Source organism: Borostomias antarcticus, assembly GCF_949987555.1.
Source record: "Borostomias antarcticus genome assembly, chromosome: 9".
NCBI classification, from domain to species: domain Eukaryota; kingdom Metazoa; phylum Chordata; class Actinopteri; order Stomiiformes; family Stomiidae; genus Borostomias; species Borostomias antarcticus.
Window position 1 is genome coordinate 20,070,739 of NC_140242.1, and position 13,728 is coordinate 20,084,466.

Genomic DNA, 13,728 nt, shown 5'->3' on the forward strand with positions numbered 1-13,728 from the left:
CACGTTGTGTCTTATTAAAATGCAAAACTACAGTTTTAATTCAATGAATGGAGCCTCAAGACTAATATGGACAGATGATCCGTCAGAAACTTGGTTGAACTACTCCTTCCACACCCGTCGAGTCACGATTCACATCTGACCAGGGGAGGGGCTGGGGGGGGGGCACTGAGGGGAGGAATGAGGGCAAAGGGGAGGGGATAGGGGACAGCTTAGTGGCATGTTGAAAAACACAACAAACACCAGCTGAACATCATGTGAGAGAGGGGAGAGAGAGAGAGAGAGAAGAGAGAGAGAAAGAGAGATAATTTCACATCCTCCTTCTGTGGTACAGTCCGAAACCACACAGGGTCACAAGGTCACTATCCTTAGGAAACTGGACACTACTATATGTCTCGATTCAAGATTCCTTTATTTGTCACATGTAATGTATGGTGTAAAGTCACAGTGAAATGTTGCTGGTAACTCCAAGATTATGTTCATACAAGATAAACCCCAATAATACCCCAAATTACACAAGAAGTACCATCTATACAGTATAAATAAAGATAAACAGACACAGAAGGTACTCAGGAGATAAGCCCAGGGATCCCAGCCAACAGTTCTAGACTACCAGGTCTACTCCCACTCATAAAACACAAGAGCCCTATGATGAGACCTATCTCTTGGTCGAGTTGAGTTGCGTGGTGGGGTTGGATAGGATTACTGATGTGGGCGGACGGATGTGTTATTTTGTTAGGTAACAACAGGCTGGGCCTTTGGCGAGGGCGTACAGCTCAACCACAAGTCAAATCAACCGCAGCAGAGTGGCACGTTGGTAACCTCTCATCGACACTGATTTGATCGGTTTGATCAAAGGTAAAAAGGAGAGCCAGGGGTTCACATGTCCGATTGGCCAGGTCTGAAGCGGTCAACTCTCCCCGCATGCCAGGGTGAGACCACTAACCACCTCCACTACTGTCGTAAATCGTCATCGTCCACTGTCTTTCAATGTTTGTGCGTGTTATGCGTGACGGGACGTTCTCTGACGTTCTGGTGTCGGGGCGGGAAAGCGTGCTGTAGAAGTGTGTTTCTTAAAGGATAAGGACACTGAATTTCATGTTTAGCCCTATTCCTGGCGTCCCTGGCATGTATCTGACTAGAACAGGTTAAAATATTTCTGTTTTGTGCAGTACAGAGTTCTGTGTCAATAACGTCAGCGTGCGCACCCTGGCTCGTTGCTAGCTATGGGCACACTCGAAAAACTCTAAAAAGTATGATATACATGGATTTCAAGTTCAGGAACTACATGGTTTATGCTTACCAAGCTCTGAAGTCGTCCTGTAAACACCATAGGTCCTTTCGCCTCTGCATTTCAAAACAACAGCTAACTGTTGTGTGTGCCCATAGCTAGCAACGAGCCAGTTCGCGCGCGCCAACGTTATTGACAAAGAACTCTGTACTGCACAAAACAGAAATATTTTAACCTGTACTAGTCAGATACATGCCAGGGAAGCCAGGAATAGGGCTAAACATGAAATTATGTGTCCTTATCCTTTAATGGCTGCCGGAGCTCTGTTACGGGGCTGAGAGCTCTCGGCTGTTGTAGTTTGAGTGAGTGACAAGACCTTCACCTTCCAGGCCATCTCTGTCCTGCCCCTAATTTAATAAGACATTACATTCCACACATGATGACAATACACGCGCACTGCTGCGCACACAAGCAAGTCTCAGACAGAGAGGGTCTGCACACAGAAAAGAGAGATACAGGGGAGGACAAGAGGGAGGGAGAGAGAGGGAAAGAGAGACAGAGAGAGAGCAAAAAGAGAGACAGAGAGAGAGAGAGCAAAGCAAAAGAAAGACACTTGTTTTGCTCTCCGCAGTCTGTGGAGCTCTCTCTCAACAGGAGCTCACATCTGCACATAATGTTTTCATAGCCTCCCTCCCTCCCTCCCTCCCCTTGCTTTCTTCATCCATCTATCCCTCCTGATCCCTCTAAGCTTGGACAGCTACCACGGTTTATATTAGTTTAAGCATACTTTGTAATGCATTACCCAACTACTCAACCCCCCCACCCCCCTAAAAAAACAAAGCCCTTCGTCCTCCGGCGCTAGAGAGCGATGGCCAGTGATGGAGGGCCGCCCAACCGACGGAGGGATACTGAGCCCCGGCTCCTCGGGCGCCGTTAGCTGTCCCTCCCGCTCAGCAGACGCAACAAAGAGTAGGTCTGACTGTCCCGTTCGTCGATGTAAACAAGGTCGCTTCATGTGGTTTCAAATGACTTTGATCTGAAACTCCCAACAACAACAACAACAAAAAACATTTGGTGGCACAGTGTTTTTCTCAAATAGAAGCTTTTGGTGGTTCACTGGAAATTATTGGTTTAAAAAATCCCTCAGGATTTCAAAGGGTTTCCGTCTGAGAGCTCTGTGGTTCTGTTAGTCATGTTCCATTAAGAGAGAACGATTTCTCTGTCAGGGACACAATGAGAGAGGGATGATGAAAGGGATGAGGTTAGGAAAGTGTGCCCACTGCCGTTTGGTGAAAGGGATGAAGTTAAGAAAGTGTGCACACTGCCGTTTGACTTACCCTATGATTCACTAGAGACCGAGTGACAGAAAGGGATTCTATTCACTATTCAGAGCTGCTGACGGCAATGAAAGAAACTTACTTGGGGGGGGGGGGGCATGGTTCTGAGAAATGTTACATAAACCTCTCTATACAGGGCATATATGCAGCAATAATAATTCCATCCCAAGTAGCTGGGACTGAGGCCTACAGGGCTAGGAACGGGGGGTGGGGTTGGAACCGAGGCTGGGGCTAAACTGAAGCTAGTGCTGGCTAAGGCTGGGTCTGGGAGCTGGGTCTGGAAGCTAGGTCTGGAAGCTAGGTCTAGAAGCTAGGTCTGGAAGCTAGGTCTAGAAGCTAGGCCTTGAAGCTAGGCCTGGAAGCTAGGTCTAGAAGCTAGGTCTAGAAGCTAGGTCTGGAAGCTAGGTCTAGAAGCTAGGTATGGAAGTTAGGCCTGGAAGCTAGGTCTGGAAACTAGGTCTAGAAGCTAGGTCTGGAAGCTAGGCCTGGAAGCTAGGCCTGGAAGCTAGGTCTGGAAGCTAGGTCTAGAAGCTGGGTCTGGAAGCTAGGTCTAGAAGCTAGGTGTGGAAGCTAGGTCTAGAAGCTAGGCCTGGAAGCTAGGTCTGGAAGCTAGGTCTGGAAACTGTGTCTGGAAGCTAGGTCTGGAAGTGATGTGAAGCTAGTGCCTGACTAGGACTGACTAGTGCAGGGGTGGCCAACCAGTCAGAGACTAAGAGCCACAAAAATGACTGTGGTACCACCCAGAGCCACACCATATATACCAGCGTTTCTCAACCTTTTTTTCAGTCACCGCACCCTTCATAAGTACTTAAAATCCCAAGGCACCCCAGTCTAAAATAAGAAGAAAAACATTATTGTCCATTAAATATACATTTAAAGTTAATTTATTTAAAATTAATACATACAACAAGATATTTTCTGACAATATATTTTGGACTGGGCTGGGTTAGGCTGGGTTAGGCTGGACTGGGTTAGGCTGGGTTAGGCTGGACTGGGTTAGGCTGGGCTGGACTGGGTTAGGCTGGACTGGACTGGACTGGGTTAGGCTGGACTGGACTAGGCTGGGTTGGGCTGGACTGGGCTCGAGATTTGAGGCTTTGAAATGTCCCAATGATGTCTGGCATATCAGACAGAATGGCTTACCATTACGTTCTATGAAGAAAAAATTACTCTCCCCACTCGGGTAAAAAATGTCCTGTGTTCATCTTCATATTTTCTTTTAGCTGCGCATTTCTTTCCAGCCATTCTTTGGATGTGTACAGTAGCCTAGGCTACGTTAGCTTCTGTCGTAAAAGAGAATGACCCACGCAAAGCAAATTATTTTGTTTACAATAGGTGCGTTTACATGACAAATATTTTTCAATCTGGTTGATTTCAAGCTGATTTCAGCTTGAGTGTATACATGGGATACAAAGTAAACTGGTTGGATGTTTACATGCGACAACGAAACAAATGTTTCGAACGCGCACGCAGCCGTGAGTGATTGCGTTACGATGGTTACAAACAGCTGATTACGGAACTCTCGAGCGTGCCTTGATTAGTCAAGTCTTGAGCATGCGCAAAATGAACGCAGAACGCAGCATCAATCCGTTTCAAGGTAGTATACATGACGGACCAAACGGTTTCGAAAAGGTTTAAACTACCTCCTTGAAAGCGATTGGGATTTCAATCGGGTTGGGCCATTTCAGTCGGATTGAGGTGTTTATATGACATATTTTCAATCGGTTTGGTCTTCCAAACCTATTTGAAACCGATTCAAACCGTCCATGTAAACGCACCTAATAATTTTGTTACCAAGGTGATTTGCTACCTATATGATGGTTTGAAGTGGTTCTCACGCGACTTCCTCACTAGCGAAACGAATCATGATTTTATGACAAATCTGCAATAAACTAAAATGGGCGGGAAGAAATGCACAGCGAAACTAGAGAGAGAGAAACGTTGTTATGGAATGAATGAATTTATTTTTTAATGAAAGGATGGAAGAGCCGCAAGCCAACTTTTTTTGGGGGGGGGTGGAGGAGCCGCACATTGACGGGCAAAGAGCCGCATGCGGCTCGCGAGCCGCGGGTTGGCCACCCCTGGACTAGTGTGACGGTAAGAGCAGGGGTTGAGGGCTGCGTCTGAGGTCAGAGCAGGGTCAGCGTGCGAGCAGGAAGCCTGAATGCCCCCCTAGAGGTACAGCATTACTATGGAGGAAAAGGTCAGGCTAGCTTTGAAGGAGACACCGCAGCATCGAAGGCCCCGCTCTCAGCGAATAGAGGTCTGCATCAGTCTCTCCATCTCTCTCTTTCCATCTCTCTCTCCCTCCGTCTCAGCCACCATTCTCTCAATGGTGCTCTCCTTATTCCCTCAAATTGGACCTCCCCTCTCATAAATCCTGTCCTCCTTATCTCTCCGCCCCTGTTTATCCTTGGCTATCTCCCCCTCTCTATCTCCCCCTCTCTATTGGTCTCTATCCAGCCCCCCCCCCTCCCCTTCCCCCCCGACCCACCGTTTCCTCCTCAGTGCAGCACCTTGAGGCAGTAGCTGACCTAATTGTCTTTCTGTGTCTCTCTATAATCTTTAGGGAGGGAGAGAGCCAGACGCCCCTCTCTTCTCCGTTACATCTGACTGCCGCCGTCGCATGTGAGGCCCAGAACTCCGGTTCCAGACGCCGCCCGGACGCCCCCCACCCCCGACATCGATCCGTTAACGCGCGGAGATGAGACGAGGGCTATGGCGTGTCTCGTATTTTGGGTTTAAGACACATTGGAACGCATGCACACACACACACACATGCATAGGTCACACACAGGTCACACACAGAGGTCACACACACACACACACACACTAGGGGTGTAACGATACACTAATCTCACGATACGATACACGATATTGGGTTGACGATAACAATACGATACGATACACTAAGGGCAGGTGTAAAGCGTTGCAGTAGCACTGCTGTTCACACCAATAGTGCATTTTTCCCCATTTCTACTCCATTACACTTTGTGAATTTAGAGCTTAACTGTTTTATATCATGGATAGACCTAGAGACAAAAGACGTGTTTGTTACCAGCATTGTGTAGCCAGTGTTCACTGATATACAATAAACATATCACAATATTGTTTTCACCTTGACGATACGTATTGTGACGTTTCTGTATCGCAATATATTGTGGCACGATATATTGTTACACCCAGCGTGTAAATTGCTGGGGGGGATGGAGGGGATTTCCCTCCCTCTGGTTTTGATATCCCCTCCTCTGATCATTCATTTTTATCGCCGGTGGGGATACGTTTTTATCCCTGCTTCTGGTCAGACTGAATATATCTACAATTCCTGTGCCTGAAAATAGATGCCGCAATTTAGAAAAACTACTAGCTATTTCAAAAATATGATTTACAACAGCTAGTTCTAACCACGTGTTTGATTGTCATGGCAACTGTCAACCAAGCGCCTACTCTACTAGCAAGAATTAGCAATGAAACGGGGTCAACAAAGCATTTCATCATATTTTGTGGCAAGGATTTTGGAGGATGCCCACAACGCCAGAGGTCCGTCAACAAAGCAGAATCTTTGCTAGTGCTAAACATCGGTAAGTGACAGGATGAATATTTTATTATAATACAATTATTGTTGTGGGTGATAAGCGACCAATCTTCAGCATGTATTGCTTTTGTTTTGCTATTCTCATCCTCGATATTAGGCGATAGCCAAGTCAGCGCAGCACATTGTCGTGGCTACCAATTTAGCCTCTTTTTCACGAGACCAATTTATATTTTATCTTGTGTTCCAGATTTTCTTTTCAGCCTTGCGGCCTGGCCTACCGGTGAAAGTGCACGTGATTGTGGACCAAGATGGATCCATGCTGAAGCCTACAGATTTGTCGGGATAGATGGCGGGTGTTCAAATTTGCTTTCAAGGCACATGCCTACTGTAACAGTGATTTGATGTAGCCTATATGCACCTAGTGCCTACCTTTAACTAGCCTACGCATATCACTTTTTTTATGAGGTCTAAAGGTCTATGATGAGGACGCGATAGCTCAATAACCTAACATCGTATGGTTTGTCCTTTCTTTTAGCACTTTGTTGGGTGTAGCCTATATATAAGAATACAATAAGAGCATACAGTCGTTTCCTTTGTTCTGATGTTTACATTTGTTCAATTTCTGGACATTAAATTGTATTTGAAAATGTCCCCCCCTCTGTTTTTTTTACAAATCGCACCCTGGTTACACCACTAACACACACACACATATTTTCACCTTCCTCAAAAGGTTAGCTCAGGCCAGGGAGAGTGTTAGCCAACCTTCATTATAAATGACCCCTGGTGTTTCAACTCTAATCTGGCGTGGCACTCCTCTCTTCCCGACCACAAGCTGGTTATGTGAAAACAAGATTGAAAGGACACGCAGTTTCCCTGACAACAGTAAATGTAAAGATGTGGCCACTTGGCAGGGGTGATAGTGTGTGAGTGTGTGTGTGTGTGTGTGTGTGTTGTTGGCTGAGGTAAATGCATCCTTTGTTTCCAGATGGCATTGCCTTCATTCAAATCAGCTTAAAACGCTGCCCCCCTCACAGGACAGTGCATCTCAGAACAGAGACAAAACAACAGGACTCATTAGAGGACAAGGACACACACACACACACACACACCTATTTTTGCCTTCCTCAAAAGGTTAGCTCAGGCCAGGGACAGTGTTAGCCAACCTTCATTATAAATTACCTCTGGTGTTTCAGCTCTAATCTGGCATGGCATTATTAATGACTGTAATCATGGTGTAAACAAAGTCTGAGCAGACAATGCGGCTATAATACAGTCAGCTGAAGGACAATTCATTTTAATAGTCTCTACTCTAGACTACTCAAAACATTCCAATTTCAGTGTAGTGGAGGGTGAGCTAGCCTATAGCCTACAGCAGTAGGCTGTAGCCTACTGTACCCTCTTCTTTATCCATGGACCATGGACCCACAGCATACCCAAACACCACCAATATGAAAACTGTAACATTTCTGCTAAAGTATACCCACTTATTTAGTCAAAGTATACCCACTTCTTTACTTACCACTACACCTCTGCAGTCTCTCTCTAGCCTATTCCTCTCACCCTACCAATTCAACTCAATTCAATTCAAAGGGCTTTCTTGGTATTAGAAGTACCTTACATGACCCCACCTTCAGCCCCTTGACCCTTCTCTTTCTAATCTGCTCGCTAGCCTACCTGCTAGCTGACCTGCTAGCCTACCTGCTAGCTAACCTGCTAACCTACCTGCTAGCTAACCTGCTAGCCTACCTGCTAGCTATCCTGCTAGCCTATCTGTTAGCTGACCTGCTAACCTACCTGTTAGCTAACCTGCTAGCCTACCTGCTAGCTGGCCTGCTAGCCTATCTGCTAGCTGACCTGCTAGCCTACCTGCTAGCTACCCTGCTAGCCTACCTGCTAGCTAACCTGCTAGCCTACCTTCTAGCTAACCTGCTAGCTAAAACCTCTCCTTCAGGACCACCATGATGTTGAATGTTGGTAATCCAGACAGAAAGTATCAACACAATATCGTTGACGTGACAATGTTACTAGGAATGGGGTTTGCGCGTGAAACGCTGTAGGGTAGAGAGACAGTTTGCCTTACATAGACGGAGAGCCTGGGTTTGGTTATGCTGACGAAGGCCGGAGGGCTGAAACACTTTCGTTGTCTGCTGTGCTATGCATTCAAATGAGCAGTTAAACGTATTAGTTAGTGCAGATTTTCCCTTTTGTGAGCCACCGGAGCAGACATGATGACGGTTCTGTCATGCTGACATTTACTTCCCTCTGAACCAGCCTGGATTACATTTACTTCCCTCTGAACCAGCCTGGATTACATTTACTTCCCTCTGAACCAGCCTGGATTACATTTACTTCCCTCTGAACCAGCCTGGATTACATTTACTTCCCTCTGAACCAGCCTGGATTACATTTACTTCCCTCTGAACCAGCCTGGATTACGCGAAGAAGGCAGCTCGCCTGCTGGAGGACCAATACACACATTAAAGGGAATGTCTGGAAGAAGATGTGTGTGTAAGAGAGAGTGAGCAAGAGTGACAGAGAGAGAAAGGTAGAGAGAGAGAGTATGTGTGTGTATGTGTGTGCGTGTGTTTGTGTGTGTGTGTGTGTGTGTGTGTGCGTGCATGTGTGCGTGTGAGAGAGAGAGAGAGAGAGAGAGAGAGAGAGAGAGAGGGGTGATTCCTTCCCAGTCTAATCTGATCATTAATATGGAATGTTCTCTCCTGGCTGGCCAAACACACAGCGACACAAACACAGAATCCAATACCCACAAAGCCATAAGAGCCACTTGTCAGAGGACCTAAAACGCTGTGTATCGATCTGGGAGGGGATGGGGGGGAGACATTTACGAGACGCACGGCCGTCTCGCGTGTCAGTGATCGCCTGCTCCTGTCTGACAAACAAAGTAGCCCGAAAAGCAATTAAAGAAGAGAGGTGTCTCACAAATAAAAGCAATTTACAGAGAGGGGGGATAGGGAGGCGGGGGGCGGAACAAGGGCTGTTATCGAAGGTCGCATAACGCAGAAGAGAAAGTCACAGACGGACGACAATATTTCCCATCTGCCACCAGGTTAGCCTGCCTCGGTTACTATTGGTTACTATCTTGGCCGCCGTGGACACATGGTAAATCCCATTAGTCCGTCAGTTGATCAAACATCGCTAAAAGCTGAACACCGTGTCATCTCTCCCACCCTCGCCATTGTGTCCGGTATGAGCACAGCTGATGGCGTGGAGACATGTCTCACGGTCTTATTATTCAACTGAGGCGGGTCAACGAGGAGCTCGGCACACACACACACACACACACACACACTACACAGATATGCAATGTCTGCACAGGGCGGAGAGGGTGGTACCGTGTGTGTTAATCTGGGTAGATAGAGTATGTGGCATTTCAGGCCTGACTGCTATTGGGATGAGGTGGACTCCAATGTAAGACCGTTGAGTCTGTCATTGTCATTCCGAACTGACAGATTCAAGTTGTGAAGTCGTCCTTTCATCGACATGGTCTTTCACGTCACCAAAGCTTTATTGTAGTTGATAGTGGGAGAAACTCGCGGTTCAACATATGCATTTAGTCTCTTACAGAGTACCAGAGTAATCCTGAGGTTATAGACCACAGGAGAGAGAACTGTAGGTCTGTCATCACAACGACAGACCTACAGACAGAACTAGAGGTCAGCTTCATTGTGACTCATGTCTAGTGTGCGCCAGGACAAACTACCCCTCGCTCTCCCCACGCTAACGGCAACGCAACAGACAGGCTGGCAATCGACACACGCTGGGCGGAAAACACACTCTCCAGTCTCGGGACCAGGGTTTCTATTGAGCGCGATGCAATTACATAGCTCTTTAACTTTTAAGGTTTTCTAGTTCTCTTCCCCAGGTGAAGGCCTGCCGGCTGGGAGGAATCCAGCTGGATTTATAGACCTCTCTTCTCCAGAGCAGGCTTCTCTCCAGGCCCGGTCAGATACAGGCTCTACTGAGCGATTTACTGCCTTTCGCTGACCAGGATTTAATAGGAGAGGAGAGGAAGTCATAGAGTACAGGATCTCTGAGGCAATATGAAATTGTAAAGCAAATACTGTATATAGTTACTTTAAAACACTCTCACGCTGACTAGTTCTTCTTCTCCCTTTCTACCCTCTGACGTCTGTTCTGCTCTGCTTCTCCATTCAGAAATCACTGTTTCCCGTTCTCCCTTCCTCCTTCTTCAGCCCCTTATCTCGCACGCTCCTTCTTTCCTCCTCCACCCTCCTTCTCTCTCTCCCTCCTTCTCCTCCTCCTCTCTCTCCCTCCACCCTTCTCCTCTTTCTCTCTCCCTCCACCCTCCTCCTCCTTCTCTCTCCCTCCTTCTCCTCCTTCTCTCTCCCTCCACCCTCCTCCTTCTCTCTCTCCCTCCTCCTCCTGTCACTCTCCCTCCACCCTCCTCCTTCTCTCTCCCTCCACCATCCTCCTCCTTGACTCTCTCCCTCCTTCTCCTTGTCTCTCTCCCTCCACCCTCCTCCTCCTTCTCTCCCTCCACCCTCCTTCTCTCTCTCCCTCCACCCTCCTCCTCCTCCTCCTCCTCCTCCTCCTCCCCTCTCTCCCTCCGCCTCTCTCTTCCAGCCCCCCTGTGTCAAACATGCTCTGACAGTCTGGGAGAACACCCGTCTCCATCTTGTCTTGTTGTTTGTGTTTCCTTGCTTGACTGTCAGGAGTGTTTAGCGTTTTCTAGGAAGGTGCTGGTCCCCCGAGGCAGCGCAGCCTGCTGGGCGCATGGTGGCTGGATGACAAGCATTACATTTACAGACTGGAGGAGAGAGAGAGAGGGGGGGGGGGGGAGAGGGAGAGGGAGAGAGAGAGAGAGAGAGGGAGAGAGAGAGGGAGAGCGGGAGAGAGAGCGAGAGAGGAGAGAACATCTAAGTACTGGAGGGAGAGGGAGAGAGAGAGGGAGAGAGAGGGAGAGGGAGAGAGAGAAAGAGAGAAGGGGTGTCCTTTGATTAGAAGACAGTAATTGTAATGTGTGGGCTTCATTGCCACCCTCTAAAGGGCAACTTAGATAGACACTTAGTATAATTACAATATATCAGGAGGAAGGAGTGACAGGGAAAGACAGAAGGATAGCGAAAGTGTTTTCCTCTGGATGCTCTGGCCACAACAACAACAACAACAAGACCTGTCCTACTGAGAGCAGAAAGACAGAGACGTCACACTTTGCACACTCACTGTTGATACACTGACAGCACCACATTTTGTATATTGTTTTTTTTAAATCATATTTTGCATTTGTATTTTGAACTGCTCTTTGCACTGTCCTGTATGTGCACTGTACTATCTCGTCCCTGCACCCGTCCCTGTCTCAATGAAAAACTACATGGCAATAAAACAAATTCTGATTCTGATTATGAGACAGACAGACAGACAGACAGACAGACAGACAGACAGATAGATAGATTGATAGATTGATAGATTGATAGATTGATAGATAGATAGATAGATAGATAGATAGAGATAGATAGATAGATAGATAGATAGATAGATAGATAGATAGAAAGATAGATTGATAGATAGATAGATAGATAGATAGACAGACAGACAGACAGACAGACAGACAGACAGACAGACAGACAGATAGATCAGACAGACAGACAGACAGACAGACAGACAGACAGACAGATAGATAGATAGATAGAGATAGATAGATAGATAGATAGATAGATAGATAGATAGATAGACAGACAGAGAGAGACAGACAGACCAACAGACATGCAGTACATACATACATACATACATACATACATACATACATACATACAGACAGACAGACAGACAGACAGACAGACAGACAGACAGACAGACAGACAGACAGACAGACAGACAGACAGACTGAAACCAGAGCTGGAAAACTGCGTCTCCAAGTCCAACCTTTATTAGCCAGAGGCGATCAGAGGGAGGTGGTTAGGAGGGAGGAGGAGTGATGGGTGTACAGAGCAGGGCTGAGACGCCATGTCGCGTGCACGCTCACTACTGTTAAGTCTATCCACTCGATCTCTCAGAGAGCAGAGTTCACAACACTACTTCCCTCTTATCAGGGACACTATCAGACTGTTGTTGTGAAGCGTCCATTGCAAAGGGCCCTACTGCCCCACCCACTCCTGGAAAAGCAGAGCTTTCAATGAACAATTCCTGACTGGACCTCCTCCAGGCTCCCTCTGTCTCCTGCGCAAACATCGCTGCACAGGGGTATAGTGGTGAGTAGAAAAGCAGGTCTGCTCCAACTAAAGAAGTGGGTATCCCATAGCAGAAATGTTACCGTTTTTATATTAGCGGTGTTGAAAGAAGTGGGTATACTGTGGGTCCATGGATGAAGAAGTGGGTTTACTTCACTACAACACTGCTGCTGCCTGGGACCACAGAAGAAGACCTCCCTCTCTCCCAATGCACACACTACTGCCTGAAACCACAGAAGAAGACCTCCCTTTCTCACAATGCACACACTGCTGCCTGAAACCACAGAAGAAGACCTCCCTCTCTCCCAATGCACACACTGCTGCCTGAATCCACAGAAGAAGATCTCCCTCTCTCCCAATGCAAACACTGCTGCCTGAAACCACAGAATAAGTCATCCCGTCGGCCGGCAATGTCACACCTATTCTGCTGTATAACACCGTTTTCTTTGTTAAACCTGCAGCGTGTATCTTCTGTGCTGCAGGCTAGGAAAATTCCATCTGCCAAGTGAAATTTCAGTCTGCTTCAAGAATGCAACCGAATCCCAGCACACGTGCATGCTTTGAACCAGGTGTGGCCGTGCCTCCAAGCTTTTAAAATTACTTTATTTTATTGCACCGGCGTCAACATGACACCAGATTATCATAATTATCATAATTGTTGTAGCAGAGCCAAACAGCAGTCTGGATGTGAGAGATGACACTCAGAGCCAAGAGGAAAAAACACACACACTTATTAAGAGTGTCAAATGATTCCCTGTCTGTGTAATAGAGGTAATTGTTATGGGTGGCACGATGACTCGTATTGGGCTCTCACGGGCCTTTCTGTGTGTAATTTGCATGTTCTCCCCGTGCTCACTCGGGTTCCCTCCACATAGAACCCCAATATGAAAAGCATGCAGAAGAACAGATCGTTCTTCAGTCCTGTCCCTGACCAGGACCTGGACTGAGCACTTGGACTTGGACTGACGAGGCTGCCCACTGCCCCTGGCTGCCCCTGGAGGACGGCTTGGATGGGATAAAGGCAGAGGACAAATTCCACTGGCGGCCACTGAAGGTGTGTGTGTGTGTGTGTGTGTGTGTGTGTCTGTGTGTGCGTGTGTGTGTGTGTGTGTGTGTATGTTTTGTGTGTGCATGTCGACGCCCACTGATGTGTGCTGTGTGTGTCAAATAAACCCTCATGGTCCAATAATCAAACATTAATTAATTAATTAATCTGCTCTTAGGGTTGCAGGATGAGACAGATTTTGTTTCTATAACCGAGTGACAAAGTTTCCTTTGTGAGTCCCAGGTGATGGTAGAGTAGTTATAACAGCTATAACAGTCCCTCCAAGGAGGACGTCCCTGCAACTGTTAGCGCGTGAATGGGCTACCCCAAACTATGGCACTGCAGGTGCAACTCTCAACACGTGTTATAACATTGCA

At 47.2% G+C, this 13,728-nt stretch overlaps 1 protein-coding gene across 1 annotated transcript in view; it reads right to left on the reverse strand.

Annotated features, from left to right (window-relative positions):
• Positions 1–13,728, reverse strand: part of mao (monoamine oxidase) — a 41,266-nt gene that overhangs the window by 26,320 nt on the left and 1,218 nt on the right. The window lies entirely within an intron of this gene.